At 38.0% G+C, this 23894-nt stretch overlaps 1 long non-coding RNA gene across 1 annotated transcript; it reads left to right on the plus strand.

Moving 5' to 3' along the window:
* The first annotated feature begins 11795 nt into the window (after positions 1 to 11795).
* Positions 11796 to 15239, plus strand: LOC125661977 (uncharacterized). The gene is made up of 3 exons (XR_008797713.1): positions 11796 to 11973; positions 13097 to 13236; positions 15124 to 15239. It is a non-coding gene; the product is annotated as an uncharacterized LOC125661977 (long non-coding RNA).
* Positions 15240 to 23894: the final 8655 nt, after the last annotated feature.

Consider the following 23894-nt stretch of genomic DNA (forward strand, 5'->3'; position numbering starts at 1 on the left):
GGGAGACTATAATTTGTCTAAAATTCTTGACCAGCAAAGCAAAAAAACCAACTACATGCTATTTTCACAAAACTTCAATATCCAAAATAGGGTGAGGAATGCTAATTGGGGTGGGGATACTCTACGTGAAAATGTTTTTGCTCCCGTTTCGATTTCTTAAAATTTCCTTAGATCGGAAGGAAGTGGGGGAGCAGGGTCCTTCAATCCTTCTTGCAGCAATATTCATAATTTCAAGCTATTTCACTACTGCTATAAAAATACAGGAGGGGTTAGATACACTTTATGATTATCTTTATATGCATATGAAAGTAACGCATAATAAACGTTCGTCAAAAACATGGGGGAAAGGAGGGTCCAGCCCCCCCCCCCCCCCCCCCCCATTCTACTTCGTGCCCTCTATGCTTATATAGAAATCATATAGATATTGGGGGGGGGTGTAAAGTGAGTATCTATGAATCAGTTCTATATGACAAGGTGGCATTGGGGTGCCCCTATCGTTACTAACACACTGCATAGCAGCTTTTAACGACCTACGATAGAGATCAACCTCTATAATGAGTCGCGGCCAGTCCCTCTGCTTCTGGGCTGCGTTCTAAATCGTAGCGGCTAGCCTAGCGACTAGGTATGGTGGCTGATTTATGCCATTTTACAATATGTTGTCTTTTCGTTATTTTGATTGATTGATTGATATTTTCCGCCACACTCAACAATATTTCAGTTATTTGGTGTCGCCAAGTTTTTATTGGTGGAAGAGAATGTACCTGGAAAGAGACCGCCGACCTTCCGATAGTAAACTGTGCGAAAAGTACAAAATGTAGCGCTGACATTATCATGTTGTCGTTTTTTCGTTACGTCGGGACGAAAATTCGCTCAGTATTCTTTTGTTGTCTTTTCGCCTCGAAATAACAAAAAGACGATAAATGTAAAATGACACAGATCAGCCACCTAGCCCCTAGGTTAGCCGCCACGATTTTGAAGGCAGCCCAGAGCTATCCGGGGGATGCATGAACCGCGGTCAGTCCCTCTAATTCTGAGCTATCCGGCGGATGTTTTTGGTCGCGGCCTGTCCCCCCGATTCTGAGCTATCCGGCGGATGCAATGGGTCGCAGCCCGTCCCCCGATTCTGAGCTATCCGGCGGATGCATGGACCGCGGTCAGTACCCGTGATTCTGAGCTATCCAGCGGATGTAATGGGTCCCCTCGACTCTGATCTATCCGGCGGATGTAATGGGTCGCTGCCCGCCCCCACCCCCATCGATCGTGAGCTATCAGGCGGATGTAATGGGTCCCCCCCCCACCCGATTCTGAGCTATCCAGCGGATGTAATGGGTCGCGGCCAGTCCCCCCGATTCTGAGCTATCCGGGGGATGTAATGGGTCGCCCCCCCCCCCCCCTCCGATTCTGAGCTATCCGGCGGATGCATGGACCGCGGTCAGTTCCCCCGATTCTGCGCTATCCGGCGAATGCATCCTTATACGCACACTTACGCATGGATGATGTTTGACCTATAAAAATCTGTTTAAGGATAACTTTTTTTGAATACATGATTTTTCCTCAGGGAATGTTTACTCCTCCTAGGCACCTGATCCTAACTCTTGTATATCCAGGAGGCCCCGTTTGTCATGTTCCCTATCCTGTAAAGTATTATACAATCACTGATCCCCTCTGTACAATATTGTAGAATCACTGATCCCCTCTGTACAGTATTATACAATCACTGATCCCCTCTGTATAGTATTATACAATCACTGATCCCCTCTGTACAGTATTATACATTCACTGATCTCCTCTATGCAGAATTATGCGATCACTGATCCCCTCTATGCAGTATTGTACAATCACTGATCCCCTCTATAAAGTATTATACAATCACTGATCCCCTCTGTACAGTATTATACAATCAAGGATCCCCTCTATACAGTACTGTGCAATCACTGATCCCCTCTGTGCACTATTATACAATCACTGATTTCCTCTGTATGTTTATATAGAATTTTCGCTATCTCCAAAACTAAAACAAACACATCACAATTAAAATAATTTTCATCAATTTTGGACATAAAACAATAAACAGTACACCAATGTGGTTATCACGGTTCTAATTCAACTCAGTCTTAAACGAACGGGAGTGATATTTACTACGTAAGTATGTCGTGGCCAGGAATTGAACCCCGACTTTCCGCATGCAGGACGAACGCCCTACCTCTAGAGGCGGGTAGTCGGGGACCGCCTTGGGCACTTGCATTTCAAACATTTCGGTTGAGCATCACTGAAGAGACATTATTTGTTGAAATGCGCATCTGGTGCATCAAAATTGATACCGTATAAGTTTTACATACACCCCACCGTGGAAAGACCACGGTGGAAAATCCACGGAGATACACCGTGTCCTCGGTGTTCCACGGTGTGTGTTATTTGCGAATACACACATGCTCTGGCCACGGCACCTTGCGGGAGATCTGAAAATGTGCCGCAGGCCAAATAATCAAGATAAGGGTATAATTTTAAGAAAAGAAAAAATTGTCAATACCCCCCCCCCCCGATACTTATATTGTTTTTCAGCATTTTCAGCCAATTCTAACGATACCAAACACTATATATTATGTTTTTGAGAAAGCTTGGTTTTAAAATGTTTTCTTTTAGTCTTTTTTCTTCATTAAAATATTCTTCAATTCTATGTTTAAATAATGCGTACTTGCACGGAATTCCTGTTTTGAATGCGCATTAGTATATTCAGTAAATGAAAAGCATATACAGTGAAACTTCTCCAAACCGGCCCCTCAGAATACCGGTTCTCCCTGAATATCGGCCGATTTTCAAAGTCCCGGCAGAAATCTTAACATTTCCTTACAAAGAAAGTCTTACAAAACCGGCCACCCCTGAAAACCGGACATCGGACACTTTTTAAAGTACATTTGTTAACAAACATGTGTAATTTACCCTTAACATACCGGCCACTTTTTGAAGACAAGAAAATCTTGGCCAAAGGTTAATTAAGATCGTCCAGGTGTGCAAATTGACTGACCCACTGGCCAGGTATGAAATTATCCAATCTGATTAAAATAAGATCTTTGATCCGCTCCGTTATTGTTATGTCGCTACACAATAACGGAGCGGATCAAAGATCTTATTTTAATCAGATTGGAAATTATCCATCGGAGGTGTGAAAAATACTAGTGGCCTCTTTAATTCTATTGTTTACCTGTGCTGTCAAGGGTGTTAATTGACACTTAGCTAATCCAAGAGACCCTTCCAAATTCTGTACAAAATGTAAAACACAGTTGGGAAATTATTGAATGAATACCGTATCAAACGCTATATTGTTTCACCATACTTTCGTATGGATATAAGCGGTAGTTAATAAAGAACAAACCCATGACTGTTAATGATAATTATTAAAAGATAGATTAATTTTCTTGGTTTCCATTGACTTAAAATTCCAAAGAAATATTCAAATTACAATTTCGTATTTACTACTGTACTTTTTAAAAACGTCAAAACAAAATTGTTAATGACATAAGCGATGAATGTAAACAGAGTTTTTATAGGTAAGAGGAATTCCAATAATAGGCCTCTGTGTTTTCTTTATGTATCCTGTTATAGATTTTCAGTTTAAAATTAGATGATTTCAGCGAGAATATTTCTTGTAATTCATAATTATCTTTAGGTACAAGCGGACTAATTTAATCTCCACCGATAATTGATCATAGATCACCAGATCAAAGTGAACAGTACCTACTTTGTGAATATTGAGATAAAATGTCTATCATTGCTAAATTCTCGGTATACCGGCCATCCCTCTAAACCGGCCGTTTTTCCCGGTCCGAGAGTCGGCCGGTTTAGAGAAGTTTCACTGTATGTACAACATGTAATAAGGATATTTAATAATTACCGACGTTCTCTCTCTCTCTCTCTCTCTCTCTCTCTCTCTCTCTCTCTCTCTCTCTCTCTTTCTTTCTCTCTCATAATTACATGTACTTCCATCATATTGTGTTAATATGCATCTTGACAAATATAACTTGATCCAATATAGAAATTAGAGAATTGTCGATGATTAACAAATTGGAATTAATTCATTACATAATCAATAGAAGCAAAAATACAAACCATCGAATGATTTATTTTTAAAATACCGAGTTAATTACATATGACCGAGACTTATGTTCAATGTACTTTGATAGAGGTTTTCATTAAAAAAAATGTTCATCGGGAGTGTCTGGATAATGCAATGATTTTTGTATAATAAGTATATACCATGCAAATTCCTAGGGTCTTTGTCACAGTACAACTAAATTACAGTTAGCTAGTTTGGGTTTTGACTTCTTATGAAAAGTGTGAAATATATTGGGTCGGCGCGATATCAGATCTAATCTAAGATCACGGGAATCTTGCGCCGACCCAATATATTTCACACTTTCCACAAGAAGCTAAGCACTTCTGTTGATTTCAAATACACGGATTAGCTGACCCCCATTGTTCTACTGAGGCGAAAACCCCTTCGAATTTGCATGGTATGTACAAGTTTTACACAGGTCATTGTTATAGTCATACATCATAGTACCGCTAACCCGACAAACATTTTTTTTAAATTTTGAATAAGTTATTGAATGACGAAGTATGACCAAACTGCAGATTGAACTTTACAGAGCCCCGTGCTAACATTACTTATATGTTTCAATGTATCAGAAGGGGTATGTTGCCAGTTAAGTTGTGTAAAATACTTGACAAGCAATAAAATAACAATATAAATGGTGCTTAAATTGTCCGATTACGAAACTTTAAATTGGGAACGTGTCTGGGTGTGTGTGTGTGTGTGTGTGTGTGTGTGTGTGTCGGGGGAGGGGGGGGTAGTAGTCTGAAACTGTCTCAATTCCCCCTTCCGACTCCAATTTCTTAAATCGTGCAGTGGGTAGGTTGCTACAAGCTACAAGACTAATCCTTAACTTTCAAGCTTTCAAAATACACCCTCTCCGATTCTAAGAGCTTGTAATCAATATTTAAGGATGTAAATTCTCGGTGTCAAATGCAACTAGTTCATAAAAAAAAGACTAATATCAATATAAACAGATATGACTTAACGATTATTTGCTTTTATTCATATACGCTATCGATTATTAAAATATCTGATTTAATCTTTAGATGCATTAGATAATGAAAGCAAAAGAGAGAGAGAGAGAGAGAGAGAGAGAGAGAGCATTGGTAATCATTGACTACAATATTCATGAATGTATCCAAATACGGGAAATTTAATACGTTCAGTATAAATCATGAAAATACAATTTCTTTCTGATTAATTATCCATCCCCTTTCATTCAGATATATTTTTTTATTTCCCATATTGTTTTCTTTACATGTTAATTTTTTTCGGCTGGTCCGGGTTATGTCTAATGAATGAGCCCCCCCCCCCCCCCCCCCTTTCTAAAACGATGTTACGTGCTTAGCTGTCTATTTCCCTCTCAATCAAAAGTCAAATAAATACATGCTATATATACTGCAACATCATTGGATTTATTGGATAATTCTTCGATTTCACCTTCATAATACATGTTATTGCAAGCGGACTATCTAGGCATTTTTTTTCCATCTTCGCTAGCCAAGATTATTCGTCCACGAAGGCACAGTTGACCCAAAACCCATTGCTAGCGGAGATAAGATGAATTTTACCCCCGTATTATGTTATAACTGACCAAAAACCTAGTACGTTTGTTTTACAACATTCATTCAGAAGACGCGCAAGTTTGTGAGTCACTGAATAAACGATAAAACGTCTGCATTTTCATTTCAATCGTTGTCAACTCTATACTTTGTGATATTTCAAGACTACATGTACTCAATTTATTGGATCTCATCACCATTATTCAATGGTATACAAAATATAAAGACAAAAATCTGTTATATATACATTTAGTAACATGCGTGTAATAAAGTATCAAGTTAGAAAAAATTGTGTTATTATTAATGTGAAGTATGGGTATTCTAGGTAGGGGAACACATTTTATTTTATTATTTTCTTAATGAAGTACGGAGTTTTCTAAAGGTTTGTTTAAAAGTAAAGATATTTTTAATATTTATTTGTTTAAGTGATAAAAATTTGATTCTTTGCTCACATTGCATCACAGTTGAGTACATAATGCAATTCATCTCCAATGTAAACATGTACATGCATATAGCTGACCTTAATCACCTATTCCTACATGTAATTACAATGAAAATCTTACGTTAAAAATAAACCACTGCTTATGGTACACATTTCTTTGAACTGCTATTTATCAAATTGAAATTACTGGCATGTGATTGTCGTTGTTCATGACTCTTCTTTTATTTGGTGAAATAGTGCTGCACGTGCCATGAAACAATGTACCGACGAGTGGTGGGAATAACACAGGTGTTTATATACAGGTTGTCGAGAATTTGGGCGTTTCATAGAAAGGTGTGAACGTCTGCAGGGAAGTCTACATACGGATATGTACCGAAAATACCAACGTATCATTAAACAACAATGATCGATAGCTAATTTCTAAATAAGTAATGGGGTGGGGGCATGCATGCTGATCAAGCGAAAAGGTTTTTTGGGTGAATCATTTCGGAAATTATTTCTTTGTTTTATCACACGGAGGTACACGGTGGCATCGACGGAGGTACAGGTGACATCCACGGAGATCCTCCGTGGACTCCAATGTCTAGCTCGCGAGGAAAAAATAGGACTTCAAAGGTGCCGACAATGTTAAAGGTCCACCGTGTTTGGGGTAAATTTGTTCCACCGTGTTGCGTGGAACACGCATAAAACTCTTGTGTACTATAGTATGCCATGTCATGAGGGGGGGGGGGGGGGGGGTGAGGGGCAAAGCCCCCGGAAGCTACCGGATCTTAAAGATCTTTTAGGGCTTGAGATATGTCCTATGTAGTCATTTTTACTATTTTCTGTCATTTTTAAATGAAATTAATGAAACGACGCAAATTTTAAAGATTTTTGGAAGAAATGTAAGTTCTCCCAATAAAAGTAATTCAATAAATCAAATGATTTTGTCATTTTTTTTTTTTCGAGAGTTTAAAACGTTATTACTTCTTTTATCGAATACATTTTATTAAACAAGATACCACGATTTCCCCCAAATCTTAAAATCGATGAGAAGGGGGGGGGGGTGCCACCCCGTAAATACCTCACTGTATGTAAAGTATACTGACCACGCGAATATCAGCCTCGGTGTCATGATATAGAACTTGATATTTACAAAGATATGCATATTTTGTAACAAGTATTCAAGACATTTAAAGAACGAAAAAAATGTCAATGCTGAAGCTGAGGGTGGTTGGTTGTAATCTATCGTGCGGATCTAGACTTTACTGTGAGGGGAAGGGGGGGGGGGGTAATGCATTTTCGATTGAAGTTATTGTTCCTTCTTCATTTCATTTATACAGACAGGGTTATCATTGTACTTCTCATCGTTAAATCATGTGAGCGCTTCTGCATTTGAATAATTATTTTTAAAGCTGTATGACCCGAGCGGAGCTGTCCCTATAGGTAACACGTATATACATGTTTAAAAGGAAAATATAGGAACGTAATGAAAAATTAAACCATAACTATGGAACTTGAAAAGTTTGGTACCAATGGCGTCGATTCGAATATTAGCGCGTGGACATGTATTCCTCCATTTTGAATCTCGTCTACCCTAGTTCACGTCGTTCTGAGATGTTACACATAAAATCCGTAAAAACATGTAAATCTTATTTTCTTAATCATATATAATCACTACACGATTAACGCCATGTTTGTTGTTGTGGTTCAAACGCTTTGTTTGTAAATTAATTTGCTAAATAACGACGCTGAATATGACGTCACAGTGTATTGTTTACATCAATTGCGTTATATTTCCCGCGTTCAATATATAGGTGGATCAAATGTCCAAAAATTAGGATGCTTTGATACAGCTCCGTCCGCGTGCTAATTTTGGGTTGTTTTTGTCTTGTTTTTGGATATAGATACTAATGTCAAAACTTTTTTGCTTCGCCCTCAAACACGGTGACGCCGTATAACATATTATTTTTGTACATAATTACTTTAAAGCAGATTAATTACTTTATAAAGTTATTAACTTTCCCTTAATTACATGCTTGAAAACATCTGCATGTAAAAGAAAACAGTGCGAATACATGTATTATTTAGTAAATCATCCCATAATAGACGTCTATAATTAGACCCACGCGCGTCAGGGGAATCCCAACATTATGTATTAACTCATACGCAAATGTCTAGTTTTAAGGCTGAAAGAGCGTAAAACAACGAATTACTAAGAAGTATTTGATATTTTTATTTCTATTAAACTTATGGTACGGTACTGTTAAAACAAAATACACAGCTTTACACAAATAAGACCACCGATGATCTGAAAGTTTGAACTGGTCACGTGACTGTCACTTGAAATGGCAGAGTGACGCGGTTATTTGTAAACATCGATTTAAAATCAATTATTTGGGTTAAAACAGGTGAAATAATTTATGATAGGTCGTACAGTCTCATAACTACATACGTGCGATGATTTAATAGCGTTTTTACGAGATGGAAAAAAAATATATTGTAATTAGGACCATACAGTTTTAACAAGGCCAAAACAAAAACCGGAAATGCGTTTTTGCGTAAAATCTTCGGGACTACTTTTACACTCTAAAGAATAAATAAAAGCTATTTATTAAATAATTAGATAATTTTCATACACCAAATTCACCATGAAGACATTTGGTGATTGTCTTAAAACACATTAAGTAAGATATTTAAAGAAACACTAACATAAAACGTTAAATCGGCGAATATCAATATCGGACATCGCGGGACATATGTTCCGGACTACATTTACACCCACCCAATCAAACAGGTGAAAAATAATATGATAACGTATAATTCAAGAGGGGGGAGGTGTACTTGTTATAGAGCTTATAGCTTTTAAAATGAAACGTCAACATATGATTTTCTTACGCAAATCCCTTTTCTGGGATAATAATCTGTAAATTAGAAATAATTTGTTCAAGGTTTAGTCCATAAAAATTGGGGGGAAAGACCAATATTAACATCAAATAGCATTTTCAACAGTATTCCTTTTAACATGTGTGGGCTCACAAGGTGTACATTATGAAAATAGTTATTCCAATTTATTGAAATAAATAATTACATATAATTAAATGATGGGTATATAGTCTATGTTGCTTATTACAGCCCATTTGTTTTGGAAAAATAATAATTATTAAGAAAAGTAAGATGGAGGAATACATTTTCATTAATGCTGATTATATGTGGATGGGGCACTTACTTTTAAGAAGCAATAAACACTGAAATCAGCATGTTGACATATATATTTTTCAATGTTTATCTATTACTGGAATATATATCTATCTTATAAAGGCAATTTTTTCATGATTGAGTCCATTTAAGGCCGAGTATAGGTCTACCTTAATTGGCAAATCACAGCTCGAGCTTTAGGGTGGACTTATATGTATACATGTACGGGTATATCATTTGTCATTTCAAGTCAGTACGAATTAAGAGGGGGGGGGGTGTATGTTCAGTGGTTTGTAATAAAATTATGCTTGTCTTCTTGTGGCTTATTTTGTATCTGAAAATTGCGGTAAAAGGTTGTTCAAATCACCCTAACACAGCCAAAGCGCAAACAATGTGGAGTGAATCTACATTATTCTGACAATTTCAAAAGTGTGTGGAGTGGGAAGATCAGACCACTGATATTTTAAAATGATAATTTTTAGCAGCTAGATAATTTACAGTGGCGGATCTAGTGGATGGACTTTATTTGAACATTATCAACCAAAAATTGTCATTAATTTGTTTGCTATTTTGCGGTCTTCGATTCACCTCCCCTTTTGGGAGAAATTTATGGATCCGCCACTAAATGTCTACAAGAGTTGTCTTTCTTTAAGAAGCAGAAGACACTTGCTGTGAAAACGGAAATGGATGGCGAATCTGAAGGACAGTTTATTTTAGGGATATTTGCAGGTACTTAGTAAAAATGATTGTCGGGTACAGTGCTATTAATTGTTACTGAATATATTGTCTGGTTATTTATCTATATATGTGAGTTGCATAAAACAAATAGCCTGGTGAAGTATTGGATTGTCAACCACAGGAGTCTGCGGTGTACAACACTTGTACAATGTAAACAACCAGCGTAACTACACTAGTGAAGCTTGGTGGCTGTTGTTTACATTCTAGACCTTTACAGATAAAACTGCCGACTCCAACTTTGAGTTTATTTACTTCAGTGGCGGATCCAGGCAATTATTACAGGAAGTGGGGCGTACAGATGGTAAGTGCGTACTTTTTCACCCAAGATTGAAGAAAGGGATAAAGACCATGGAATGAGAAAAAAATACTTTCTTAAAATAAAGGATTCAACCAAATGTTGGGGGGGGGGGGTAACCCTCTGTACTAGATCCGCCACTGGTTTAGGTCTGTCTCCTGATGCAAGGATGGGTATTAAAAGGGGTTCAACGTTTTAAATAAAATTCATAATATTGAAGAAAAAAACCCAAGAACAACAGGGGTACAATATGTCATTTTATATATAGGTTCAATTTGTATGATATTTTGGTCTCTGTGTTAGGAGTAAGGACTGAGGACTTTCGAAAATTTTAGATTTACACACCAATGTGCCACCACTCATTAGTATGGGACAGTATAGGAGTCTAAAGTTTTATATAGAATTTATATTTGAAAGCAAAAAACAATCTTTCATATTAAATGCATTCAAAATCCACACCTGACATATATGCCCGCACCCTCATGTAGTGTAGATTCCAGTTTGTAGACACAATGATCTCAGACTGTGGCTACAGAAATATGGACACACAAAAACTCGTGTGAACAGTAAGATGCCTCAAGTTTCTGCCATACATTTTCTTAAGAACCACAATGGTTAATATTAGTACAAGTCTCTGTTATAACACAATGGTTATTGGTATACATAGTTAAATTAATATGCACACATCCTCATGAAGTGTACATTTAAGTTTGTTCATACTATTACTACTGAGGTCACAAGAGAGTAACAGAGGAAAAAGTGTTTTCTTCTTCTAAGTTAAAATTTCTTCTCAGGAACCACATATTTAAATTCATTTTGCAAAATGGTATGCAAGCATTTTACCGTACATTAAAATTTGTTCACGACACGAATCTCAGATTCAAGATGGGGTCACAAATTTGTTCAGAACATGACTCGGGTTCAAGCTGGGGTCACAAATTTGTTAACAATACGACTCTCGGGTTCAATGTGAGGTCACAGGTTTGTTCGCAACACGATTCTTGGGTTCAAGGTGGGGTCACATGGCGAAATACACAAAATTGAGAGGAGATAACCCTGTAACTCAGCATCCCCATTCATTGTAGATTACAGTTATTTCATGTTAAGATGAACCCTGGGGTTAGGATGGAGTCACACAAGAGGTCTAATTATTACGTACAATCAATTTTGACAATTTTTATGAACCCTGAGTCTAGGCAGGGGAAGATGCACCATATTCACCTGTGGGGTTTCGTTGTGGGACACAGCATGAAAAATGCATCGGTTAGTGTAATAATTAAAAGAATATTAAGATCAAATAATAGTTGAAGAATTAAATGATTTGGATCTTAACAATTAGAATGTCTACTTTTTTGTATGAACAATTAGAATGATGTTCGGGATGTCTACTTTTTTTTCTCGGGCTCATAATCCGGTCTGCTTTGTTTTTATACTGAGATTCTTGTTGAGGTATATCTTCAATTCATAATATATCTGTGTTTTGTCTAGAATGTTGTCCACCTAGCCATTGATGGGGATCGTAGCACCTACTCTGCACACAAACATTGATGGGGATCGTAGCACCTACCCTGCACACAGACATTGAATGGAACTGCCTGGTTCAGTATCAGAAGAGTGAGGAGCACTGTACACCCGCTTAGAGAAGTTTCTCGAGAAGCATAATGAGGTACAAGACTACATTATTTTACATGATGTTTGCTTCCTGGTCACTTGGGCGAGTATCAACTTATTGTTTTACTGGTAATTTCAGATGGATATGAAAACTGATTGCTCAAATTTCATGATTGAATAAAATAAAACACTTTCATTAAAAAAAAAACAAGTTCTTTGATATCAAACTTTCATTGTTAAACTGACATATATTATATAAAATATATATATAATAACCATGTTAACTGCTAGCAAATGATTAAGAAAAGAAAGAAATTAAGTCTTTTTGTTACTTATTTCATCTAAAGACAATATTTAAAAATGAGTCTGAGGTTTTTTTGTCACAGAAACTAAAACAATAGTCGACGCCATCTTCGTTTTGTCATTGTCATCTGGTAAGTGACCTTGTATTGAGCAAATTTCATTCTTTGTCACCATTTTCATTATTTCATGCTTTGACATGACACTTTCATCCAAGCAGTACACATTTTTTTGTTGTTGCTGGCTTCAAGAATGACTCACCCACCCATGAGTACAGGGGGTTATTGTACATGTCATCACTCACCCACTCACGAGTACAGGGGGTTATTGTACATGTCATCACTCACCCACTCACGAGTACAGAGGTTATTGTACATGTCATCACTCACGCACTCACGAGTACAGGGGGTTATTGTACATGTCATCACTCACCCACTCACGAGTACAGAGGTTATTGTACATGTCATCACTCACCCAACCCCAAGTATAGGGGTTATTGTACATGTCATCACTCACCCACTCCCGAGTACAGGGGTTATTGTACATGTCATCACTCACGCACCCACGAGTACAGGGGGTTATTGTACATGTCATCACCCATGAGTACAGATGGTTATTTTTTATGTCATCACTCAGAAGTACAGGGGGTTATTGTACATGTCATCACTCATCCACTCATGAGTACAGGGGGTTATTGTTAACATGTCATTACTCACCCACTCAGATTACATGTTGTCACTCTAAACAGGTAGTACATGTACATGTAGGGACTTGGCTAATGAGGGACGTGACATTTTCCAGCTGGCAACATTTGACTAAATCATATCAGCCTCATTTGAATTCTCAATTTTGGTCATAACTTATCATTGATTTTTTAGGGACTTATATGAATGGGCAGAAGAAATTTTCTGAAATCACCAGTCCATAATTGGGTGTTGTTGGCAGCTGAACACTTTCATGAACATTGCTGGGGTGTAGCAATCAACAGTCCTCATTTACCCAGAGAAGAGTCAGAGAAGTATTCATTTTTTCTCATAATAAGTTTGTACTGTAAAGAACATCAAGGCATATATTACAGTTACCTCCCTTAGACTATGTTATATAGCACTTGCTTATGATGTTATTTCAGATAATGTTGTTTGAATGATTTCAGTCTGGTCCTTAATTAGTCAAAGACATGAGTTATAGCTGCATATATTGTTTCAGTTTACATATAGTTATCTATATATATCTACATAATGAACAGTAGATTTCATGTACCTGACTCTCCAGGGATGCATTTTAGGTGACCCGAGTGACTCAGGTAGCCTATTGTTATCGCCTTATCACTCTACATCCATCACCGTGTTTCATCTGTCGTGCACTAACAATTGAACATTTTGTGTGTCTGTCTATAGATAGGATGTATCATAGTACAGCAATGTCTGTATGTCTGTCTGTAGATAGGACGTATCATAGTACAGCAATGTCTGTATGTCTGTCTGTAGATGAGACGTATTATGGCACAGCAATGTATGTATGTCTGTCTATAGATGGGACGTATTATGGTACAACAATGTCTGTCTGTAGATAGAATGTATTATGTAACAGCAATGTCTATATATCTTTCTGTAGATGAGACGTATTATAGTACAGCAATGTCTGTATGTCTGTCTATAGATAGGACGTATTATGGTACAGCAATGTCTGTCTGTAGATGGGACGTATCATAGTACAGCAATGTCTGTATGTCTGTCTGTAGATGGGAGATATTATGGTACAGCAATGTCTGTATGCCTGTCTGTTTTGATAATGTGTATAGGAGGGTCCACCATCTGATTGCTTTGTTATGTATGAAAAGCCCTTTAATTTCATGAATTTTAGGGTCAGTGGGGGCTGAAATAAGGTCCCATTCCCAATGCTAAAAAAGCAGATATTTTCACATTTTGAAATTCCCAAACAATTAAAACAAATCAAAGCATGGTAGCCTAATTGTTTAAGAGTCTTCACTGGCCCATATATTCCAATTTTTGTCTAAAAATTGTTAAGTAAATCAAATTTTTTGACCTCCGTTTATTTGAATGAGGCAAGATTTGACCAAATTCAAAGTCAGAAGGAATCCAATTTTACCTTAATTCACCATGGATCGGTTTTCTCCCTACTTCTTTGTGTTAAACATTTTTACCAAGTTCAAACAAATGCAATTATTGTTCCCAATAGGAAAGGGTCAGGCCTTTCAAACGAAGACCTTAAAAAACCTGAATTTATTTTAAAATGTGAATTATATTGCACTCTGTCAGGGTCGGGCTCTAAGGCAAAAAAAAAATGTATGTTGGTTTCCACTTTCCCGACCGACCCTAAAAATTTCTGCCGACCATAACACATCGTTTTCCATTCTCACAAATTTTGCGAATGCCATCACTACAACAAGAGCATATTTATTGACTTATTAAGTTATTTGTTATGAACTAACAGATTCCAAAACACAGCAGCAGTGTTTGTTTACAGTACAGTGGGAGACTGTTTTAATTCATGATATAACTTTTATTTGATCAGTAGACAATCACTATGTTTTAAGCATAGTAGAATACTAAATCATTAAAAAATAATCCAACCTATAAAATAAAAAAAGATGCCTATATGTACCTACCAACCCTTAAATTTTTATAGGTGAAAGTGGAAACCAAATTAAATATTTTTTTAACTAAGGTAGAGTCAGTATAGGAAAATTATTATATACTTTTTAGTCTTTAATTTTTACACATAACCAATGTTCAGGTGACTGATAAGGCAAGTGAGTCTCCTGTTTAAAAGACAAGCTGGTCTCTTTTAACGAAATCCATGAGGATTTTTAATTTGTATAAAATTTCATTTACCTGTCTGATTTCTGGTAATTGCAGCACTCATTGTCAATTTGGTTTTTCAGCTCCCTGGGCCTTCATGAGATCGTGACACCCTGAAGTAGGAGCAGTTTCTACCAGTATCTCTTAAAAGCAGACAGAGGTTCTCTTAGCATCTGATCCATTTCTGGAGACAAACGTTTGTATGAAGCTGGTACAATTTCTATCTTTTTTTAAGCTCATTTGAACTATAAGCTTATGTGGGCTACTCTGATCACCCTTGTCTGTTGTACATATGTCTGTCCATCTGTCTGTAAACTTATTTTCAACTTCTCTTCAATCACATGGCCAAATTTCAACCAAACTTAGTACCGTTAAAGGATTAAAAATCGCTTAAATGAAGGACCTTCAAATGTTAGATAATCAACAAATGAAAACGGATAGCATGTGGTAATTTAAGAATCGTCTCCATAACTACTGATCTAGAAATGACGAAACCTCTATAAGTCATGTAAAAGTGAAATCTTGCTAACATACTGTAAATTATTTGAAGTCTGGCTCCAGGAGATAGGATTAGGGCCATTGGTGCCTGAGAAAGACGAACACAACAGGCCAATGACCCCATTTATGGTAAAATGGTGGGGACATTCTGAAATATATTGAGCTGAAATAATGTACATAAGGGCCATTTTTCTCGCCGAAATTTGTCCATTGTCTGTCATTGTTGTCGTAGTGGTCATCATAAACTTTTCACATTTTCATCTTCTCCAGAACCAGTGGGTCAATTTCAACCAAACTGCACAAAGCATCCTTTGGTAAAGGGTATTGTAGCTTGTTCAAATAAAGGGTCACACCCCTCTCCAAGTGGAGATAAAAGCAAGATAGTGAAACTACATTGACATCTTTAAGAAATTTTCTTCTTTAGAACCACTGGGTCAATATTAACCAAACCTGAAATTTACATGAACGCTTCCTGACGTAGTACAAATTTAAGTTTGTTAAAACCATAACCCCCCCCCCCCGGGGTTCATTTAGGGCCCCAATAGCGGATCAAACTTTCGCATTGAAATGTATAGATAAAAGTTTTGAAAATCTTCTCAAAAGCCACTGTGCCAAGAAAGAAGAAATTCACATGAAAGCTTTCTGACATAGCACAGATTCAAGTTCGTTAAAATTATGGCACCAGAGTGTAGGATAGGGCCATAATGGGATCAGAGTTATACATATCAATATACATGTATAGGGAAAATCTCTAAAAATTGTCTTCTGAAATATCATTGAGACAAAAAAGTTTACATTTACCAGAAAGTTTCCTGATATTGTGCGAATTCAAGTTTTTTTTAAATTCACTGAGGAGAAGGGTGGAGTAGCAATAAGGGGTGAAAGTTTTATATACAAATATACTGATTGATTGATGTTTTCCGCCACACTCAACATTTTTTCAGTTATCTGATGGCGCCCAGTTTTCTTGTTTGTTTTTTTTTTTGGTGGTAGAGAGAACCCAGATACAATGTACCGGGGAAGAGACCACCGACCTTCCGAAAGTAAACTGGGAGACTTTCTCACTTACCGGTGCAAGCGGGATTCGAACCTGCACCGACAGATGTCAGAGGCCGTGTGATTTTGAGCGCGATGCTCTAACCACTGGACCACGGAGACCCTGGGAATATGAAGGGGAAATCTTTAAAAATCTTCTTCTCAATAACAATTGGGCCAAAGAAGTTTGCAATTAAACGAAAGCTTCCTGACATCGCAGATTCAAGTTTATAAAATTGATGGACCTTGGAGGTGGGATGGGGCTACAATAGGGATAAAAGTTTTCCATGTGAACATATGGGGAAAATCCTTAAATATGGGCCAAGCTGACTCAGTTGAGTGATGTGGCCCATGGACCTCTTGTTAATATTTTGTTATTGATACCAGGTACACTGATTCAACAACACAGAATGTCTTCTTTGGATTTTTCAACAATTTTTTATTCTTAAATTCTGGGTAGATTCTGCCCTTAAGTAACAATTGCTAATATGATGCCATGATATTTATTTTAAAAATCAGGAATAAGTAAGATTGATATCATTACAATTAACTTTTAAGGCTCTTTATTCATACATGTACATGGTTTAGGTATTAAACATGTTGATGAATACTGAACTTTACATTGGAGGTGAGGGGGTGGAGAATTATTTTCTAAAGTTTGCGTTGGGAGGTGAGGGGCTGGAGAACTATTTTCTGAAATGTACGTTTGGAGGTGAGGGGTGTAGAACTATTATCTGAACTTTACATTGGGAGGTGAGGGATGGAGAACTATTTCTGAACTTCGTGTCTAGACGTGATGGGTTGGAGGACTATTTTCTGAACTTGATGTAGTGAGGTGACACGGATGAGAATTATTTTCTGAACTTTACGTTGAGACAAGAGGGGATGGAAAACTATTTCCTGTAATTTACGTTAGGAGGTGAGGGGGTGAGAAAGTTTTCATTGATGTCATATAGGACTTGATGTATACAGAGATTAGATTTGTGGTATGAGTATTTTTAAATTGAGGTTTGTTCTCAGTTTGGTACATTCAGAATGATTACATGGATTTTTTGTTGGCATTTGTGTTCTGATAGCATAATATAATGGTGGGAAGAAATTATTTTGGTTACTTAGTACTTAATGTTGAAATAAATTTTACAGGGTAGCAGTTGAGATGTCCAGCTGATTGATTAGGATAATTTCCCTGAGACTCCAACATATTGTAGGACTTGGATAGTTCTATTACTGTAGAAAATGTCAGGTTTGTTAATGAAATTATGTAAATGTTCTGTTTTATGCCTCATCCATACAATAGCTGGGTCATATACTGTTAACCCATTTAGCTCACATGAGCTGAAAGTTAAAGTGAGCTAATCTGATCACTTATCCTCCAGCATCAGTCTCTCCATCCCTTCATAAATTCTTAACATTTTCGACTTCTTCTCAAGCACCACAGGGCTAATATCATCCAAACTTGTCTCAAAGCATGCTTGGGTAAAGAAGATTCAAGTTTGTGCATAATGGAGGACCATGCTCCATCCAAAGAGAGGGTAATAAAAAATAGGATGGGGTCATTTAAAAAATTTCTTGAGAACCGCTAGGCCAGAAAAGTTGAAATTTATTTATATGAATGCTTCCTGACCTAGTGTAGATTCAAGTTTATTCAAATGATGACACCACAAAGTAAAATCTGACCACAATAGGGGATAAAAAATGGTGGAGTTATATTAGAGAATCAGAACTATTACATAGTAACATATAGGACAAATCTTCTCTTTGGGTAAAATGATGACCCTTGAGTAAAGGCAATTGTATAGCTACGACACATCTAGTGGGGTTTTTTTTTCAAAAGCAGTATATCATCAGAGATAAAACTTAAAGGGATTGACATTACAGCTCATTTTCATATTCTAATCAAGTATTCTTTAAAACATGTATCAATAAAATGATAAAAATCATATTGATACTGTCCATTCATAACATTGAACGCATTAGTCTGCTCTCAGCTGCACTTTGAAGATCACCCGGAATTGAAAGGTTTCTTCATGCTTACTCGGACATTTTACCTCACATGATTTAGAATGACAGCAAATCTGTTGTGTAGAAAATTATTTAAATACCACTTAAGGGATCCACGCTTCCTTTTCAAGTATGGGATTATTCTCTGCTTCTTATAATGAAGAAATTGTAAAGCATTCCTCTATCAGAAACTAATGACAGTCCTTCGGTATCTCTATTGACCAAACAATATTTATCAAACAAACGCATGACGTGTTCAGATAAAAAGAGCACTTACTTTTAAAGACTTGCATGTGTTTCTCGTAGCTCTTGGTTACGGTCATACTGATCCACACATAAATTTTAGTTCGCATATGAGTTGTATCTCGTTATTCTCGCATAGTATATCAAAATACTGGGTTTACCCATTCACGCTTCCTCTCACTGGACAACATGCTGCACTGTTTACTGTCAGTGGCCATGTGTTTGAATGTGTGGGCCATTTATTTCTATTTGATTAATGACTGGTTAGTGTTGTACTGTGTGTCCCACAAGCGGAAACATTTGTCCTATATGCACTGTAGGACACTTCAATTTCGCATCATATCTATTTGCTACAGAAAATACAATGGACCAGATTAGAATTCAAACTCAGGGTCCCAGAATGTCTAGTCAGGTGCTCTCAGAATCTCTAGTCAGGTGCTCTCATAATCTCTAGGCAGGTGCTCTCATAATCTCTAGGTAGGTGCTCTCAGAATCTCTAGTCAAATGCTCTACCAACTGAGTAACATGGAACCAGGTTCACATTACGTTAAATTGTTAACTGTAAAGGTAATTCATCAGTCACAAATACAAGAGGCTCATGGGTAACTTTGCTCACCTGAGTAAAGTTGAACCCTCCGTTATTCAACTGTTGTGACCTTTTTTTCAATGTTTATTGCTACTCGTATGTAAAATTCAACCCCTTATTGTGACCCCAACATAGCCTAAAAGAGCACTACATAACCATGATACAAGGTCAAAGATCATGATATGAAATGGAAAGCTTTGTCATAAGGAATCTATAGATATAAAGTATGAAAGCCCTGCCTAAAACGGTTCAGGATATATTGCCTAGGGTAGTCAGGTGAAAAGGTTTAGTACCCACGGAAAGGTCATGTCACAAAGAATACTTGTGTGAAATATCAAAGCTCTAACACTCCCTGTTCAAAAGTTACAAGCAAGGTAAAAGTTTTTAAAAAGTAGGTCAGACTCCAAAGTCAAGGTAATACGGTAAAAAATGTTGGTACCCACGGAAAGGTCTTGTCACAAGGAATACTCAAGTGAAACATCAAAGCTCTAACACTTGCTCTGCAAAAGTTATTAGCAAGGTTAAAGTTTCAGACAGAATGACAGACAGGACAAAAGCAATACCGCCCCTTCCCTGATCTTCGATCTTGGAGGCATAAAATTGAAAGACCTATCACTTTACAATTAAAATTGATGAGAAACAAGGTTCAAATTTTGGCAAAAGTTTTGAAATATGTCAAACTTCAAGGTCAAGATAGCAAAGTCAAAGATAATGATATGAAATGTAAAGGAATATATATATGAAATCTAAGTCATAATTTAAATAGATCAGGAAATATTGCCTTTAGTTTGGTTTTCTTAATAATAGGTCAAAATCTAAGGGCAAGATCACAAGGTAAAAAAACATTGGTACAAGTAGAAAGGTCTTGTTACACAGAATGCTGATACAGGAAACATAAGACCCATATCACTCTCAATTAAAAAGTTACTAGCGAGGTTCAAGTTTGAGGGAGACAGAGGCCAAAACAATACCCCCTCCCCCTCCTCTGACTATAGATGTAGACCGTTATATAACCCCGCTCCCATGACAATAGTTGTAGACCATTATATAGCACCCCCCTCCCTTGAGTAGAGGTGTAGACTGTTAAATAGCCTCCCCCTCCCATGACTATAGTTACAGACTGTTATATTGCCTCCCCCATACATGGCTATACTTACAGACCGTTAAATAGCCCCCAACCCCGTCTATCATTGTAGACTGTTATATAGCCCCCTCCCCTGACTATAGGTGTAGATAGTTATATAGCCCCTTCCCTTGACTATAGTTGTAGACAGTTATGTAGCCCCCTCCCCTGACTATAGTTGTAGACAATTATATAACCACCTCCCCTGACTATAGTTGTAGACTGTTATATAGCCACCTCCCCTGACTATAGTTGTAGACAGTTATATAGCCCCCTCCCCTGACTATAGTTGTAGACAGTTATATAGCCCCCTCCCCTGACTATAGGTGTAGATAGTTATATAGCCCCTTCCCTTGACTATAGTTGTAGACAGTTATGTAGCCCCCTCCCCTGACTATAGTTGTAGACAATTATATAACCACCTCCCCTGACTATAGTTGTAGACTGTTATATAGCCACCTCCCCTGACTATAGTTGTAGACAGTTATATAGCCCCCTTCCCTGACTATAGTTGTAGACAGTTATATAGCTCCCCTAACCTTACTATAGTTGTAGACCGTTATATATCCACCCTCCCCTGATTAAGACCGATATATAGCCCCCCTCACCTTACTATAGTATAGCCCCCCTCCCCTGACTATAGTTGTAGACCGTTATATAGCCCCGCCCCTTGACTATAGTTACTTACTTAACCCCCTTCGTGCATGTCTGCACATAAGGCTCAAATCAGCTTCCACCACACTTATCTGTCCCTTGCCTTCTTTTCTGCTTCTTTCCAGGTTAGTGCCATGTCTTTCAACTTTCCATCATAGAGTTGTCTACACAACCAATACCCACTGGGATCTGCATTGGGGTATTTGCTCATTCAGTTTCTGTAGCAAGCCTTTTTTACGTGACTAAGTTGCTAGCCCAGTGCACAACTCCCTTCCTCTCAAATCTTGGACATAAAACCATGCAATGGCGGAGTTTTTACTATAGTTGTAGACCATTATATAGCCTCCCTCTCCCCTGACTATAGTTGTAGACCGGTATATAACATCCTGGACATAAAACCAGTTATATAGCCCCCCTCCCCTGACTGTAGTTTTAGACCATTGTATAGCCCCCCTCCCCTGACTATAGTTTTAGACCATTGTATAGCCCCCCTCCCCTGACTATAGTTTTAGATCGTTATATAGCCTCCCCTCCCCTGCCTATAGATTTAGACCGTTATATAACCTCCCCTGCGTGACTATAATTGTAGACCGCTATATAACCTCCCTCTCCCCTGACTATAGTTGTAGACCGTTATATACCCCCCTCCGCTGACTATAATAGTTGTAGACTATTATATAACCTCCCCTCCCCTGACTATAGTTGTAGACAGTTATATAACCCCCTCCCCTGACTATAGTTGTTGACTGCTATATAGTTCCCTCTCCCCTGACTATAGTTGTAGACCGTTATATAACCTCCCCCTCCCCTGACTAAAGTCGTAGACCGCTATATAACCTCCCCCTCCCCTGACTATAGTTGTAGACTGTTACATAACCTCCCCCTCCCCCAACTATAGTTGTAGACCAGTATATAACACCCCTCCTCTAACTAGTTATAGACTGTTATATAACTCCCCCCCTCCTTCCCTGACTAGTTTTAGACCGCTATATAACCTCCCCCTACCCTGACTATAGTTGTAGACAGTTATATAACCCCCTCCCCTGACTATAGTTGTAGACCGTTATATAGCCTTCCGTTCCCCTGACTATAGTTGTAGACTGTTATATAGCCCCGTCCCCTGACTATAGTTGTTGACTGCTATATAGTCCCCTCTCCCCTGACTATAGTTGTAGACTGTTATATAACCTCCCCCTCCCCTGACTATAGTTGTAGACCGTTATATAACCTCCCCCTCCCCTGACTATAGTTGTAGACCGTTATATAACCTCCCCCTCCCCTGACTATAGTTGTAGAGCGTTATATAGCCTTCCCTTCCCCTGACTATAGTTGTAAACCGCTATATAACCTCCCCCTCCCCTGACTATAGTTGTAGACCGCTATATAACCTCCCCCTCCCCTGACTATAGTTGTAGACTGTTACATAACCTCCCCCTCCCCTGACTATAGTTGTAGACCGTTATATAACCTCCCCCTCCCCTGACTATAGTTGTAGACCGTTATATAACCTCCCCCTCCCCTGACTATAGTTGTAGAGCGTTATATAGCCTCCCCCTCCCCTGACTATAGTTGTAGACCAGTATAATACACCTCTCCTCTAACTAGTTATAGACTGTTATATAACTCCCCCCGCCTTCCCTGACTAGTTGTAGACCGCTATATAACCTCCCCCTACCCTGACTATAGTTGTAGACCGATATAGAGCCACCCCCCCCCCCTCCCCTGCCTATAGTTGTAGACCATTATATAACCTCCCCTTCCCCTAACAATAGTTTTAGACATTTATATAACCCCCTCCCCTGACTAGTTGTAGACCGCTATATAACATCCCCCTCCCCTGACTATAGTTGTAGACTGTTACATAGCCTCCCCCTCCCCTGACTATAGTTGTAGACCGCTATATAACCTCCCCATGCCCTGACTATAGTTGTAGACCGTTATATAACCTCCCTCTCCCCTGACTAGTTGTAGACTGCTATATAACCTCCCTCTCCCCTGACTAGTTGTAGACTGCTATATAACCTCCCTCTCCCCTGACTAGTTGTAGACCGCTATATACCCCCTCCTCCCCTGACTATAGTTACAGACCGTTATATAGCCCCCCCCCCCCCCCTCCCTGATTGAAGTTGCAGATCGTTATATACCACCCTTCCCCGACTAGAGTTGTCGACAGTTATATAACTTTTCTACCCTGACTATACTTGTAGAACGTTATATAACCTCCCCTTCCCATGACTATAGTTGTAAACCGTTATATTACCCCCCTCCCCAGACTATTTATTAAACTCGATTTATGGCGCACAAAAAGCTACGCACGGTTAAGGCTTTATATCGTTGTATTCTTGAGTTGCTGTCTCAGAAATTTAATATCAAAAAATTCTTAACATATTTTCCTACTATACATGTACTTGTGTCTAAACATACCTTCAAATATTCATTAAAGCCCCATACGACCTGAAAACTCCCAGCTTCAAATTATTTCGTTTGTTGACGTAGCTATGTTAGGTAGCCGGTCAATTCGAATCCCGGTTAATTTCCATACTTGCACAATAACGTCTAGATGTGAACTAATATTCCCACAAATATTTGAGCTAAATGCTTTAAATAATATATCATCCCAGTGCCTTTAAATAATAATTATTCAAATAACTAACTTACGGCAATGCGGCTTTCATTAGTCTGGTGCGGTCTCCATCCCTGCCACACAAGTTTTA

This window comes from Ostrea edulis, chromosome 8 (assembly GCF_947568905.1).
Source record: "Ostrea edulis chromosome 8, xbOstEdul1.1, whole genome shotgun sequence".
Lineage (NCBI taxonomy): Eukaryota > Metazoa > Mollusca > Bivalvia > Ostreida > Ostreidae > Ostrea > Ostrea edulis.